General features: G+C 42.4%; 1 long non-coding RNA gene across 1 annotated transcript in view; it reads right to left on the bottom strand.

Annotated features, from left to right (window-relative positions):
- Nucleotides 1–16,370, bottom strand: part of LOC112587803 — a 62,452-nt gene that overhangs the window by 15,799 nt on the left and 30,283 nt on the right. The window contains exon 2 of the long non-coding RNA XR_003112255.2: nucleotides 230–409. This is a non-coding gene — a long non-coding RNA (uncharacterized LOC112587803). The remainder of the gene's footprint in view (nucleotides 1–229; nucleotides 410–16,370) is intronic.

Genomic DNA, 16,370 nt, shown 5'->3' with positions numbered 1-16,370 from the left:
AAGGTTTGAGTAGAATAAGGAAGGGTAAGATAGGAAAAAATGTTAGCATGCATCCCATGACATAAGGATGAACAATGTTTTATAAAACTGGGTATGTGCACTGAGTCATAATATGAAATTTATTTCTTACTATAGGACATGGTCAGAAATGATTGAAACTCAGGTTTAAATTAGAGAGTCATATGGCACATTATAGCAGAGTTTTACTATATTCCAAAAATATACATACATTTGCTGGGAGGTGTCTTTGTCATCATTTTTTATTTGTTTGTCTTCATTTTTGTGATTCACATGGCTCTGGCTTTACTTTCTCTTTCTGGTCATCTTTTCCCCCAACCAGGAGTTCTCATCCCCTTCTTCCCTTTCTCACTTGCTCATCGTCCACCTTCTTTGGGGAGGCTTCTGGCTGCTGTCAGACAGAAGAGAAGGTATCACAGTGTTAAATGGCATTGCAGGTTCTGCTAAGCTCAGGACACCTGGTTTCCTGAAAGGGGAAACACACATGATATAGAAAGTCTAGTTGTAAGGATACTAAAGGCCCTGGAGATTCTGAGCACTAGTATTGTGGCGTGGCAGGGAGGGGCTACAATCCACTACATCTCTTCCATCCTCTCCTTGTAGGAGGGTGATCAACATAACTGTGTCCCAACTCTTCAAACAAAGGTCTCTCAGAAGGGGTCTATGTTGAGGGAAGTGGGGGTTGTGTCTGCTTTCCCAAGGCTGGCAGCCTAAGAGAAATTGCTTAAATTCATGCAAGGAATGGAGGTTTGGGGAGGAAATTGAGGACTAGGACTTCCAATTTGTTGCTCAAAATCACTCTCTTTCTAAAAATGATTGCCCCTTCCAGTTCAAGTTTAAGCAGGTGAGACAAGTAGTTCCATGGGACTGGATAGGAGTTCCATGACTTGGAGCCTCCCACAAAAGATTTCCAATTGTTACCCTTTCCTGGATCCTCTTGGGTACAAAAACCCTGACTTCCTGTGTGATTCAAAGTTTGAAGTCAAGGTCAGTGGCTAGAAAATGGAATCCATTCTGCCATCCGATTCTCAGTCATTCAGTGTCTGAGATGAAGGTCAGTGAAAACATTTGACAGAGACCTTTCATTCTAAATCATCTAGCTGGAAACTTGAGACATGGCATTCTCATTCTTCCTATCAGCTTGGTCTCAGGACAGCTTGGTTTGGAATAATATCTAGGAAATTATTAGTAATGAGAATCTTCTGTTCCCAGCAGACCCAGTCTATTAATAGGGATGTGAAATGTAAGTGTGATCTCATGAGTTCTGCATAAATACTCTCTTTTGGCCCCTCAGTGGCAAAAATACCAGTATTTCCTTTTAGGGGCTGCAGGTGGAGGTGAGACGGGCAGCCCCTGGCTCTAACTGGCTCTCTGAGCTGTGCATAAAATCATGGTGTCCACTTTGGATCTGCCTGGCAATGATGCCCTGTTAAGTGTTGCCGTGTTAAGCGGCTTCTATGGCTTTATAAAACAGCTGACCTGCTATTGACCTGTTCTGTGTCACTGCAGCTCAGGAGAAGTCTCTCTGGTTAAATTCTTATGGGCCCCATGATAGATTATAATGAAGATTACAAAGGCACAGCTAAACCTAATGTCTCCCAGTGGCCTCACAGTACAAGGAGCAGTTTCTATTAGAGGAGCACGGGTGAGCACCTCCAGGGAGGTGAGGTCAGTAGCAGTGACTCCTTAACCACTCCGTAAAAACCCCCTCCCAACTCCTATTTCTCCAAGGGAAGTCAATGGTCCATCAGGGTCAGCCCCACATTTCTTCAGAACACAAATCTTTCCTTCATTTATTCCCAGATCCAAAGGTGGCTACACCAAATTTCCACAGGTAAAAACCTTATCTTGAGCATCAGAGGTGAGTTATCAGGAATTATCCTTCTATCAGGGATGTTTAGCATCATTCCTACCCTGGCCATAGTCAAATAAGATAAGCACTTGCAGATGAGAGAACCAAAGCACTAAAGAGGTACTTAGATTAGAGAAAATCAATGTTGACAATCAACTTCCTGTATCAGACAAGAAGTTCACCAAGGGAGCTGGGTAGGTGCAGTAGTTGAACCTTGGTTTCCTGAGAATTGAGTTTCCTGGGTATCAACACAGAGAGGTCCTGATGAGTTTCCCCACTTTCTTTGTTCAAGAAGAAGGAAGTGTGTCAACTCCTGAGAGGTAGTAAAGTATGTCCCTAAATTTTTCCCTAAGATAAATTTCTCCCATGAAGCTTCATATTAGAGCTGGTGCATGAACAATGTCCTCAACAACAGGAAATGAAATCACTATTTCAATAGGTGAAAACTAGCAGAATAACAAAACACTGCTTAGTGAAAAGAGTCTGCTAGAGGCCAAGCAAGATGGCCTGACCAAATGTTTGCTATGGTCTGGATTGATCAAAGAATGAGGAACAGAATATCCGAAGAAATGAACAGGCCTTTCAACAGTCCTCCATACATAGTACTTTCTTCTTGGAAAATAGAGTGGTCAGTCATGGTCTGCCCCACCTTCCAAGACTCCCTCCCCTAAGGAGTCAACTCCATGGCCAAGTCACCATGACCCCACCTGTACTGATACAGGTGTTTAGAGCAGGACAGGCATTTCATCAGATGGCCAGATTCCTATGAGGCCTGATTTGAAAGATGAGCAGAGCTAATCAGATTATTCTCCAGCCATTTGAATCCAAAGCCCCACTTGGCATCAGGAATGATTCTAAAATCAGAGGTGGGGAAAGCTGTAATGACCAAATACCAATGGTAAGGAAGATGGAAGAAGATGCCATATGATATTGGGGAGGGGGGGAAATGGTTAAGAGTAAGAACAGAGAACATCTACACAAGAGATAGAAACAATGCAAATCAGAAACCATGCAGCTCTTGAGAGAGATTGTGAGCACACACTCTCCCCAAAAGCTGTCATGGTTCCAAATCATCTACCATTTCCAGAGCTGGCTATGATGATCCCTGGGGGAGCTCTGCGTTTTTGTAATAAACTCTCACTTTCTCAGGTTAGGTTGAGCGGGTCTTTATAATCTTTGCAAATAAAGAGCCTGGCCAAAACACAGGCTTTAATAAGAGACAAAACCATACAGTGCACATGTCCTAGTCTCTACATGGCAGGCATCGTGTTGTTGAGTGAGGGCAGATCCAGGGCACAAAGGACCAACATCAGATGTATGACAACAACATGGACCAATCTCAAAGCCATTATGTTGAGCCAAAGAAACCAGGCTTAAAATGTTTACACACTGCATGACTCCATTTATACGTCATTCTTGAAAAAGCACATAATAGTGATAGAGAACAGATCAGTGGCTCCTGAGGCAGGGGTGGCAGGAGAATGTGGCTGCAAGGGGGCAGCACAAACGGCTTTGGAGGATGATGGTGCCAGTCCATATCTTAACTGTAGTGGTGGTTACACAGATCTATACTTGTCTTTAAAGACAGAACTGTAAAAAGAAATTTTAAAAAGGAAGGAAGGAAAGGAGGGAGGAGGTAGGGGTGATCGCTCAGATAAGCAGCATTACTAAATGGACCATCAGCCGGACCAGAAGGAAAGCCAACTCTAGGCAAAACTCATCTTGGCATAGGCTCTTCTCAGTGCTCTTAGGCTTGTTTTTTTTATCCCTCAATTCTTCATTCTCTTCTTTCTGCCTGACATTGCTGTCATGACAAAGTCACACCAAGGAAATGAGCAATAAAGGTGGAATTTCAAGTATCAACCAAAGGATAAGGGAAGTTTTGAGTTGGGATCAGATCTTGCCATCTCTCCTAAAATCACACTGTAAGTCAGAACTAGTCACATGATCAGCTCCAGCTATAAACTCTCCTGGGAAGTTATCTGGCTTTCATTTCTTGTGTGTATGTGTGTGTGTGTGTGTGCGCACATGCGTGCACATGTGCCCAGTTGTCCTCTTTTCCCGCCATTGAAGTTAAGTGAAATGAAGTCGCTCAGCTGTGTCTGACTCTTTGCTACCCCATGAACTGTAGCCTACCAGGCTCCTCTGTCTATGGGATTTTCCAGGCAAGAGTACTGGAGTGGGTTGCCATTTCCTTCTCCAGAGGATCTTTCTGACCCAGGGATTGAACCTGGGTCTCCCGCATTGTAGGCAGATGCTTTACCATCTGAGCCACCAGGGAAGTCCTTCCTGCCATTATCAAATTCATTTTTCCCATTTTTTTATACCTAGGAATATCTCTTTTTCTATTCAGGAAGTCATTCTCTCAGCTTGCTAGAGAGATACTTCATGATTTTTTTTCCCTGAACATGGAACCCAGAAGAAAAGCTTGGACTTGTAGTTCTCAGCTGTCTTTCAATTTTCCTTTTTTTTATTGGTAGATATTAGTATGTCCTGACTGACAGCAAAAGCTTGAGAAAAGTAATTGTGTGGAAAAAAAAGGAGCCTCTGTTAGCATATAAGGCAGCAGCAGTCACATCCTAGACGAACTTATTTGTAACTTGAACAGGATCCTCAGATAAGTAGCAAAAAAAGATCATGACAATTTTTTAGAAAGGGGTGGAAGGTAACTCTGCAAGTCAGACAGGACTCAGAAACAGTGGCAAAGGAGCATGAGAAGACCATATACACCAGGGCTGGCCGCTCATTGGTCACCTGCCATCTTACATGGTCATTATCTTCTCAGTCACTGAAATGCATAGAAGGCAATGAGGCAGAAGAGCAGTGGCTCAGGAGTCACAGCCTAGCAACAGCATTTCCTAGAACCATGATCTTTGGCAACTTCCTTGGGAAAATGTCCTCAGTTTCCTCATCTATAAACAGAAATAACAAGAGTACCTACCTCATAGAGCTGTGAATTTTAAATTAAATAAACGTAAGATACCTCAACAATGTCTGGTGCAGTGTGCTGCTCCCCCTCCAACACACACACACACACACTCACTCACACACACACACACACACACACACGCACTCACCCACCATCACCACTACCACCACCACCACTGCGAAATTATGCAAGGGGATCTAGGTGGAGCACTGACCTTGTCCACTACACAGACACTGTCAAAAATCTTACCTCTAGGGACTTCCCTCGTGGTCCAGTGGTAAACAATCCACCCTGCAATGTGGAGGACACAGGTTCAATCCTTGGTTGGGGAACAAAGATCCCATATGATGTGGGGCAGCTAAGCCTTAGTTGACATGCCACAACTAAGACCTGATGTAGCCAGATAAAATAGATAAGTAAATAAATAAATAAATATTTTTTAAAATGTGACTTCTCATGATGAACCAGACAACAAGCCACCCCTGCTCCTCATGAGGAGACTCAAACTAAATGAACTAGTAGGCATTCGATGTGAGAAGATTTGCACCAGTAAGAGCAATAAATAAAAGCAACAGATGAGAGCAATATTACTAAATCCCATCACTTAGGTTCCCACCTGGCATATTTAAGAAATGAGATCTATCTTTTCTTGGTGGATGCAGTGGCATAAGTACCATCTAAATCAGGTCTGCAGAGATTCAAGGGATCTGACAGATATCTATCTTTCAGTTCAATAGCAGTAATGCATGGAGGACTTAGAGGGATTTGTGCCAGGAATTAGAGAATGCAATGTTTGTCTTGAATTAACTAATTTTTATAATCAATGTACTGTGAGTGATATGCTCCTGCCAAAGTAGATTGGTGATCTGCCTGAAGTACCAATTATGTTCCCATTTATACAGTAAATCTATTTGGTAATATGAGGTGTTGCAGCAATTTTAATGCATCAGTAAAGATGGAAATCAATATTCTTTTCCTTTATTTGCAAAGTAAGCTTTGTAAATAAAAAGGAAAATATAGGGTTTCCAAGACCAAGTCAGCCTTTTGCTGCAGCTTTTCCTACTTCATGGCTGTGGACTGAAGGTAAGGTCTGTCCCCCTACTAGAAATTTCTATCTGACACAAGACCAAGCTGGCACCCTGTGGGTGGTGAACCTCTTGAGTTTTGGGGAAGAATGAGTGTCTTGGAAGGAAAGTTATGACCAACTTAGACAGCATATTAAAAAGCAGAGATATTACTTTGCCAACAAAGGTCTGTCTAGTCAACGCTATGGTTTTTCCAGTGGTCATGTATGGATGTGAGAGTTGGACTATAAAGAAAGCTGAGCACAAAAGAATTGATGCCTTTGAACTGTAGTGTTGGAGAAGAATCTTGAGAGCCCCTTGGACTGCAAGGAGATCCAACCAGTCCATCCTAAAGGAGATCAGTCTTGGGTGTTCATTTGAAGGGCTGATGTTGAAGCTGAAATGCCAATACTTTGGCCACCTGATCCAAAGAGCTGACTCATTCCCAGCATTTCCCTGATGCTGGGAAAGATTGAGGGTAGGAGGAGAAGGAGATGACAGAGAATGAGATGGTTGGATGGCATCACCGACTCAATGGACATGGGTTTGGGTGGACTCCAGGAGTTGGTGATGGACAAGGAGGCCTGGTGTGCTGTGGTTCATGGGGTCTCAAAGAGTTGGACACGACTGAGTGGCGACTGAACTGAACTGAACTGAGTGTCTTCCTCAGGACAGGCCTGATGCTGGGTTTATGGGCTGGAACTGAGCCTTAAATGGGTGTCAGACATTGTCACACGTATTATCTCACCTGGCAAAGGAGGCTGGACAAACGCTATCATTCCTACTTTACAAAGAAGAAAACCAAGGCTCAAATTCAACCAAGGATTTCCTGAGGATCAAGGTGAGACTCAAATGCTACATCATCAGATGGTAAAATCTAATTTTTGCCTGTGAATCCATGAAGTCATTTAATGGCCTCGTCTCTGTATATACACCCTTGTCTTCTGAGCGGACGAGAACAGGAGATCACTGAGACAAGTAGGAAGTTGCCAAGTGCAGCAAAGAGGAGGGAATCTCAGGCAGAACAAACAACATGTGCAAAAGCAGGAGGCTTACAAGCTCATGTGAGATGGAGAAAGTCAGGAAGAGCATCAGTCCTACACTTACAAAAAAATTTTACAAAGATAAACAGCACATCCAAAACTATTCTTGAAACCACTTAAGAGTTGAGGTGACAGGACCACCAACTAACCCAAAATTTGAGGAAAGTCACCTGCAAGGGGAAATGAATTGTGAGCTCTTGCTTACTTGGGATGAATGCCATTGAGCATTGAAGAGTTTAGCTAAAATTGTCAGCGAATTGGTAAAGGACAAAGAGAATGTTTAGAATTCCCTGGGGGAAGTGGATTTCCCTGAGGGGTAATCTATACCCACTTGTAGTTTCTTCTTCCTAGATCTCACTGGGAACTCACAGAAAAGTCTGGCAAAAGTTCTGAGAACATGTGCCTTGTCCCACAGGTTTGTGGGAAGGAAACAGATGGTCCTCCAGAAAGACAAGAAACCCCACCCAGACCCTGATGTTCAATCTCCCCAACAGAACAAAAGCTTTACACTGTTGCGGGGAGAATAACACACACTGTCACTCTTAAGGCACAGAAGGAAATCTACTGCACAGAGTGAAGTAAAGAGAAGAGAGCCATCTACTCCCGGGGGTGCGGCTAGAGTACCTGCTGGACCAGGACCACCTCTTGGAGGGGACAGAAGCACTGAGACCAGGGGCGTAGCCCCTGTCAGAGACCTTCTAATGAGAACGACAGAGAATGCCTTGCTGCCGCCCAACCTTCCTATGATCAGTCTAATAAGCAGCAAGTGACAGCAGTCGAATATTGCTGAGAGACTTCAAAAAGTGTGGAAAGAGACTCTCCCAAAGGAAAACCCAAAGAGAAGATGGAAACCTGAGGGTGGAAAAGAAATTAAGAAAAACCCTCTGACAAGCCGACCCCTACCCTCAACACACGGCAACGCCAGAGGAATTTTAAATCTGCAGGGTCTGTGGCTAACCACAGTGACGACAAACCCCAAACTGAGTTCACCAAAAGCCTAGCAGAAGGAAAGGTGTACTCATTTCCAGGTACAAAAACTATTTACAGTCTCTACTATTCTATATAAAATGTTCAGATTTTTTTTTAAATTATAAGGAATATTAAGAAGAAAACAATACTGCCAAGAGATAAAGCCAAAAAACTAGGCATATCATGTCAAACTGCTAAAAACAGAAGACAAAGTTTTAAAAAATATTTACTAGAGCTGGGGGAAAGATTCATTATGTACACAGGAAAAAAGATGAGAATTATAGAAGACTTCCTGTCAGAAGCCAACCAAGCTAGAAGCCCATGGAGTGACATACTTAAAGTACTAAAATAAAGACTATTAACCAGAGTTCTATAACCAGCAAAAATATGGAAGAAAAACTTCCTCAAAAACAAACAAAAAATGGAGAGAATTCATTGCCAGCAGACCTACACTATAAGAAATATTAAAGGAAAAATCTGAGGCAAAAGCAACATGATTCCAAGCAGAAAAGTAGATTCACACAAAGAAATGAAAAGCTCTAAAACTGGAAAAAATGAAAGTAAAAATAAAATTCTTTTTTTTCCCTTATTTTTAATGATTACAAAAAAATAAATGATTGCTTAAATTAAAATAGTAGCAATGTATTATATTTATATCATATGTAGAAGTGAACTATATAACAACAGCACAAAGGATAAAAGGAAAAAATTAGCAATATGTGTTGTAAAGTCCTGACATTATACACAAGGAAGCATAATAATATTTAAAGATAGACTGTAATTAATTACAGATGTACAAAGTGGTACATTGCAAACCAATTTGCTGTCACTAAAAAAACAAAAAGAAAGGGTATAAATAATAAGCTAATGGTGGCAATAAAATGAAATCATAATATATGCTTAATTAATTCAACAAGGGAAATAAAGAGGAGAAAATTTTAAAACAGGCAGAAAAACAAAAAACAACTATCTAGACGGTTGATTTTAAGCAACCATATCAATCACTATCAGAGAAGGCAATGGCACCCCACTCCAGTACTCTTGCCTGGAAAATCCATGGACAGAGGAGCCTGGTGGGCTGCAGTCCATGTGGTCGCTAAGAGTCGGACACGACTGAGCGACTTCACTTTCACTTTTCTCTTTTATGCATTGAAGGAAATGGCAACCCACTCCAGTATTCTTGCCTGGAGAATCCCAGGGATGGCGGAGCCTGGTGGGCTGCCGTCTATGGGGTTGCACAGAGTCGGACACGACTGAAGCGACTTAGCATAGCGTAGCATATCAATAGCTATACTAATTATAAATCATCTAAACTCATCAATTAAAATGTAGAGATCATTCAATTGTATAAAAAATGCAAGACCAGCTACAACACAAATAGTCGAACTGAAAGGAGAAATAGACCAATTCACAATTATAATTAGAGGCATCAACACTCCTCCATTAGCAATGATAGAAAGACAAAATCAGTAAGGAATAGCTCTATCCACCAATTTGGGCTAATTGGCATTTACAGGATATTTCACCCAACAAAAGCAGAGAACGCATTTTTTTCAAATGAACATAGACTAGTCAGTATGACAGACTGTTCTGGGCCAGGAAATAAACCTTAACAAATTTCATTAAATAGAAGTCATACAAAGCTCTCTAACCAGAGCAAAATTAAATTTTATAAAAGAAGGATAGAGTTTAATTAGAAACTTTAGTTGTACTCGGTTGGGAAGGGAACTCAGTGGACTTCTAGGACTATGCTAGTCTCAAAGCATGTGTTACACATGCAGATAAAGACAGGCAAAAGCTTTATAATTTACTGTGAAATTAACACACAAGTAGGAAAACTATTTTTGGTTATCACATTCCTCCCCATCTAGCAGCAAATATACCTATGCTTTGCTTCGACCTGAGAGATCTATGAGTCAGCCCTTTGTAATCGTAAATTCAACCAACTGTGGATCAAAAATATTTTTTAAAAAAATTCCAGAGAGTCCCAAAAAGCAAAACTTGAACTTGTTGCATGCTGGCAAGTATTTACATAGCATTTACATTGTATTTAAAACTATTTACAGAGCATTTACATGGTATTAAGTATTATAAGTAATTGAGAGATGATTTAAAGTATACAGGGAGATGTATGTAGGTTATATGTAAATCTATGCCATTTAATGTTTGAGCATCTAGGCATTTTGGTATCCACAGGGGTCCTGGTACCAATCCTCTACAGATACCAAGGAATAACTGTGCAGAGAAAGGCAATGAAAAATAGATTGATGTCTAGGGATCTAAGTCCAGGGCTTCCTGCTGATCACACCCTGCTTTTTCCTTTCCTCTATCAGATCACACAGTGCAAGTAATACAGTATGATGATTCAGCCCTCAGGCCTCAAGGACTCAATCCTGGCTCCCTCTCTCCAGCTATGTGGTTGTGGGTATATTACTTAACCTCTCTAAACTTCATTTGCTCGTCTATCAAGTGGAGATAGCAATTGGATCTATCTCAGAAGAGTTTTGTGAAAATTAAATGGAGATGATGTATGAAAGTACTTAGTACAGGGTATATAAACCAGAGTAAGCGCTCAATAGAGATAGTTATCACCATTATCATCCATTATTATTATTCCTAGGGAAGAAATTCTTCTGGGAAGCTCTCCATAAGGCTAAAACACTTGCACTGTTTAGAGACTATTTTTTTTTCAATTTGGAACCTGTAAAGAGGCATACAGTCTAAAGGTAGGGAGAAATTAAATCTGCCGTGGTTTCCCATCTCCTCTCTGGGAGGGTTGGGGGAATAAAATGGAGGCAAAAACATCAGGCTGCCCTATACAAACTCTCTCACAGGAAGACCCTGTCCCATCCTACATCCCCCACAAGGCTGTTTTCCCTATATGGTTGTCTGTGCTTTGATTCCTTTAACTGGAGCCAAACACGGTCATTCTTCAACAGAAATATGACTTCAAACCCATATAGTGCTGGGATGGATGACACAATGTGTTATAATCCTATTAAGATTTTTAAAATAAAACAGATTTCATATAAGGGGGAAGAGGCTTTGTTTATGTAAAGAGGATCCCTGGAGGAGGGCGTGGCAACCCACTCCAGTATTCTCGCCTGAGAATCCCATGGACAGAGGAGTCTGGCGGGCTGCAGTCCATAGGGTCACACAGAGTTGGACATGACTGAAGCAACTTAGCACACACACACTGAAACGGGACATAGTACATCCTAAAGACCACTTGAACCCAAAGAAAAAGGCAAACGAGTAAAACGAGAAGGATCCTGGAGGGCAGGTAGATCAGAGGTCTCCAAACACCAGCCCTCAGACCAATTTATATTCAGATTCCTAGGCTCCACTCTGGAGCTTAGTTGCGTCCAACTCTTTGTGACCTTATGGACTGTAGCCAGCAAGGCTCCTCTGTCCATGGGATTCTCCAGGGAAGAAAACTGGAGTGGGTAGCCATTCCCTTCTCCAGGTATCTTCCAGACCTAGCGATTGAACCTGGGTTTCCTGCATTGCAGGCAGATTCTTTACTGTCTGAGCCACCCGGGAGCCCACCCTAGGTTTATTGAATCTGAACAGGTTGGTGTGGGGTGATAAGATTTTAGCAAGTGGGAGGAGCCAGATGTGGAATCCCATATTAATACTAACTTTTCTCTTCATAGAGATCAAAACAGAGCCCAGGAGTGAAGTAAGGGTCATTGTCCAAGGTCATTTCAAAGCTGTCGTCAACACACTTGGCTCAGCTGTAGGAGTGAGAAACTGGTGTGAGCAAACAACTCTAGTCACTTTCACATCCACCCCTAATGGTTCACTCAAGCATTTAACAAACGGACAGTGTCACCTTCCTGTGATCTCAGTCTCTCTGTGCCACCCACGGTGACAACACTCTCAAGATGGCTGAGATGAGCCCACGCCGCCCTGTAAGTTCAATTCTTTGATTGCAACTCTTCTCCAAACAGAAATACTGTCAGCACTGGAAACATCACATTTGGTCAGTAGCTGGCAGTTATGATTGGAGCAGCATGCACTAACAAGAGGAAGTAGCAAGAGGCCAAAAATGAATCTAAAGGAAGCAAAGTGACCTCTAACCAACAAGAAAACACAAGCCAATAAACCGAGAAAATTGATGAGGTGAAAATGGGCTGCTCAGGAAAATCAATAGGGTGCAAATCGGCTGCACTCAGCCCTGTGGCCTTGCACCTGGTTCCAGCCCCAAAGTTGAAATGCATCATTCCCACTTTTCAAAGACAGCTCCTCACTCCCACTTCAATCTATGCCCCCAGAATCTTCCTATTTACCCAATCTTCTCCCTGAAATATCCTAAACTTTGTTGACACTTGAAAACGTGCTTTCTGCATTCTCCCATTCTCTGGGCCACCAGTTTTGCCCAGAACCATATCATTTTATACACAGATTATTTCCAGAATCCGTTCCTTCTGCCTCCATCCTGTCCCTGGCATACCTGGCGAAGTCAGAATAATCTGCCTCCTTTGTCTGCATGACTCCTTTATATGAACCCTCGGCCAAAAAGGAAAATCTTTTCTTTCACCTGAAGCTCAAAGTTTTTGTTCAGGACCTTCGCTGGTAGTCCAGTGGTTAAGAATCTACCTGCCAATGCAGGGGACATGGGTTCACTCTCTGGTCCAGGAAGATCCCATGTGCCACAAGGCAACTAAGCCCGTGCACCACAACTACCAAGCCCAAGCACCTAGAGCCTGTCCTCCGCAACAAAAGAAGTCACTGCAATGAGAAGCCCATGTACCACAATGAAGGGTAGTCCCTGCTCGCCGCAACTAGAGAAAGCCTGGGCAGCAAGAAGACCCAGCACAGCCAAAAATAAATAAATAAATAAAAATTTAAAAAGCTTTTGTTAGGACTGGTCCTGAGAATGCCTATTTTGTCTCTCTGAAAACAAGAAAACACAGGCCAATCAAACGAGAATATTCTCTCTGAATATTCAGTTCTTCCACTCACTTTCAGTTTAGTTCAGTCACTCAGTCGTGTCCGACTCTTCGCGACCCCATGAATCACAGCACGCCAGGCCTCCCTGTCCATCACCAACTCCCGAAGTTCACTCAGACTCAACGTCCATCGAGTCAGTGATGCCATCCAGCCATCTCATCTTCTGTCGTCCCCTTCTCCTCCTGCCCCCAATCCCTCCCAGCATCAGAGTCTTTTCCAATGAGCCAACTCTTCGCATGAGGTGGCCAAAATACTGGAGTTTCAGCTTCAGCATCATTCCTTCCAAAGAAATCCCAGGGCTGATCTCCTTCAGAATGGACTGGTTGGATCTCCTTGCAGTCCAAGGGACTCTCAAGAGTCTTCTCCAACACCACAGTTCAAAAGCATCAATTCTTCAGCCCTCAGCTTTCTTCACAGTCCAACTTTCACATCCATACATGACCACAGGAAAAACCATAGCCTTAACTAGATGGACTTTTGTCGGCAAAGTAATGTCTCTGCTTTTCAATATGCTATCTAGGTTGGTCATAACTTTCCTTCCAAGGAGTAAGAGTCTTTTAATTTCATGGCTGCAATCACCATCTGCAGTGATTTTGGAGCCCAGAAAAATAAAGTCTGACACTGTTTCCACTGTTTCCCCATCTATTTCCCATGAAGTGATGGGACTGGATGCCATGATCTTCGTTTTCTGAACGTTGAGCTTTAAGCCAACTTTTTCACTCTCCACTTTCACTTTCATCAAGAGGCTTTTGAGTTCCTCTTCACTTTCTGCTATAAGGGTGGTGTCATCTTCATATCTGAGGTTATTGATATTTCTCCGGCAATCTTGATTCCAGCTTGTGTTTCTTCCAGTCCAGCGTTTCTCATGATGTACTCTGCATAGAAGTTAAATAAGCAGGGTGACAATATACAGCCTTGACATACTCCTTTTCCTATTTGGAACCAGTCTGTTGTTCCATGTCCAGTTCTAACTGTTGCTTCCTGACCTACATACAGATTTCTCAAGAGGCAGATCAGGTGGTCTGGTATTCCCATCTCTTTCAGAATTTTCCAGTTTATTGTGATCTACATAGTCAAAGGCTTTGGCATAGTCAAAAAAGCAGAAATAGATGTTTTTCTGGAACTCTCTTGCTTTTTCCATGATCCAGTGGATGTTGGCAATTTGATTTCTGGTTCCTCTGCCTTTTCTAAAACCAGCTTGAACATCAGGAAGTTCACGGTTCACGTATTGCTGAAGCCTGGCTTGGAGAATTTTGAGCATTACTTTACCAGTATGTGAGATGAGTGCAATTGTGTGGTAGTTTGAGCATTCTTTGGCATTGCCTTTCTTTGGGATTGGAATGAAAACTGACCTTTTCCCGTCCTGTGGCCACTGCTGAGTTTTCCAAATTTGCTGGCATATTGAGTGCAGCACTTTCACAGCATCATCTTTCAGGATTTGAAATAGCTTTGGGTTGAGCCAAAGCATCCCCTCTCTACTAGGCCTTGCTGGAATACCAGCATCCCCCTAGGATCTCCTCCTCCTCTCTCCTTCATCTGCATCCCTCATGTCTACATTAAGTTCATGCTCATGTTCACTGTTAACAGTGCTGGAGGTTGGGTGTGAGAGCTGGTATCTCTATAGTGGTCTAAACTCCTGGAGGAAGGCAGAATAGGGTGCAAAGTACACTGCGAAGAGACTTAAGAGTTCTCAATCTGGTCCTCCTTTGCTTTAATTACTGTGGGTCCTTGAGCAAGTGATTGAAATTCTCAAGGCTCTTCTGTAAAATGGTATGGTCCTATGAGAGACCTCTAAGCTTCCTTCTCGTTCAAACATTCTAGAACTCTAAGGCAAAAGTTGTCTTTTCTTCATATCCCCCATAACACTTACTAATTTTTTGCCCTTACTTTTTTTTTAACCTCCTTGGAGTCTCCTTTCTTATTTATTAAATAGGATTGATAATAATACCTTTTCCATAGAATTTTTGAGAGGTTCAAATAAGATATTGCTTGTAAGATACTCAGCACAAATCTGGCAAAGTAAGGGCTTTATACATTTTTGTTATTGTTATGAAAGAAATAGAGGAGTACATTAAACATCTGTTGAATAAGTAAATAAAAACAACTATGCTTGAACCCCTCAAAAAATCTCAAGTAATTTTATTGCCATTTAAGCAGTAAGGTATGCTGCTACTGCTAAGTCGCTTCAGTAGTGTCTGACTCTGTGCAACCCCATAGATGGCAGCCCACCAGGCTCCCCCGTCCCTGGGATTCTCCAGGCAAGAACACTGGAGTGGGTTGCCATTTCCTTCTCCAATACATGAAAGTGAAAAGTGAAAGTGAAGTCGCTCAGTCGTGTCCAACTCTTAGCAACCCCATGGACTGCAGCCTACCAGGCCTACCAGGTTCCTCTGTCCATGGGATTTTCCAGGCAAGAGTTCTGGAGTGGGTTGCTACCTTTCCTTTAAAAACAAAATGTATTTTCCTTTCCTTTCTCTGAGCTAGAAATTTCCACTTATAATTGCTATTCTGTGTTCACATTGAAAGCAGCAGCTCAGAGCTATTTCTGCAGGCCTCTGTGCTGGACAGTGAATGCCAAGAAGGTTCAAGAAAGGTGTGCTCATCCCAGAAAGCACTCCTGAAGGTTAAAGCCACTGCACATCCCAAATAGGAAGACCAAACATTCCATTTAGAGAAGCCATAGTCGCTTTAACCTGAGACACAAAGATAGTATTTATTTCCTGAGAATAGAAGAAGGCTGCGGTTCAGAGGCCCCTTGTCCCTGGCTGGCAAGTTGTTAAATGTCAGTGAACTCACCGAGTGAGTCCTTTTCCTTCTCAAAGCAGAGCCATTTGATGACGCTTCTCTCAGAAGACAGAGAAAACTCACCCACTTGGTGTTCATTTTCCTAGAACAACCATGTGCAAAGCAGAGGAAGTGTGTCCTGAGGCATGACCTCAGGGAAGAGATCACACCCTGAGCCAACCAGCCAGAAGGAAGAGTCTCAACTCAACAAATTAGAGAGTTCCAGGAGGAACCATGACAAGGCAGGCTGCCCTTGTGACTAAAAAACACAATGGTCATGCCAGAAAATAGAATTCACAGAAATGGAGTTAGGCTACCTGGAGTAGATTAGGAAACCAGAATCCATGGCCCTCCAGAATTCAAATAACCCAGACTCAACTTAGGGAAAGTGGCAATGTCCTCCTCAGAAATATAACAGCTTAGTAAGTCTACAGGACAAAAAGCATCATACAATTAAAAAAAAAAAATTATTCACCACTGCTTATGATTCCCAACTTTTAAAGTATTGCTTCAAGTGCCAACAAAATAGATAAATAAATAAAAACCAAAATGTTTCCTGTCCTTTGATGGAATTCCACTGGGGTTGGGAGGCAGGTATGAGTATAAAATATACATTCAAATGCTAAGTTGCTTCAGTCGTGTCTGACTCTATGTGACCGACCCCATGGACTGAAACCCACCAGGCTCCTCTGTCCATGGGATTCTCCAGGCAAGAACACTGGAGTGCGTTGCCATACCCTCCTCCAGGGGATCTT

The sequence above is a fragment of the Bubalus bubalis genome, chromosome 11 (assembly GCF_019923935.1).
Source record: "Bubalus bubalis isolate 160015118507 breed Murrah chromosome 11, NDDB_SH_1, whole genome shotgun sequence".
Lineage (NCBI taxonomy): Eukaryota > Metazoa > Chordata > Mammalia > Artiodactyla > Bovidae > Bubalus > Bubalus bubalis.
Note: the sequence above shows the minus strand (reverse complement) of the source record. Positions and strands in the feature narration are given on the sequence as shown.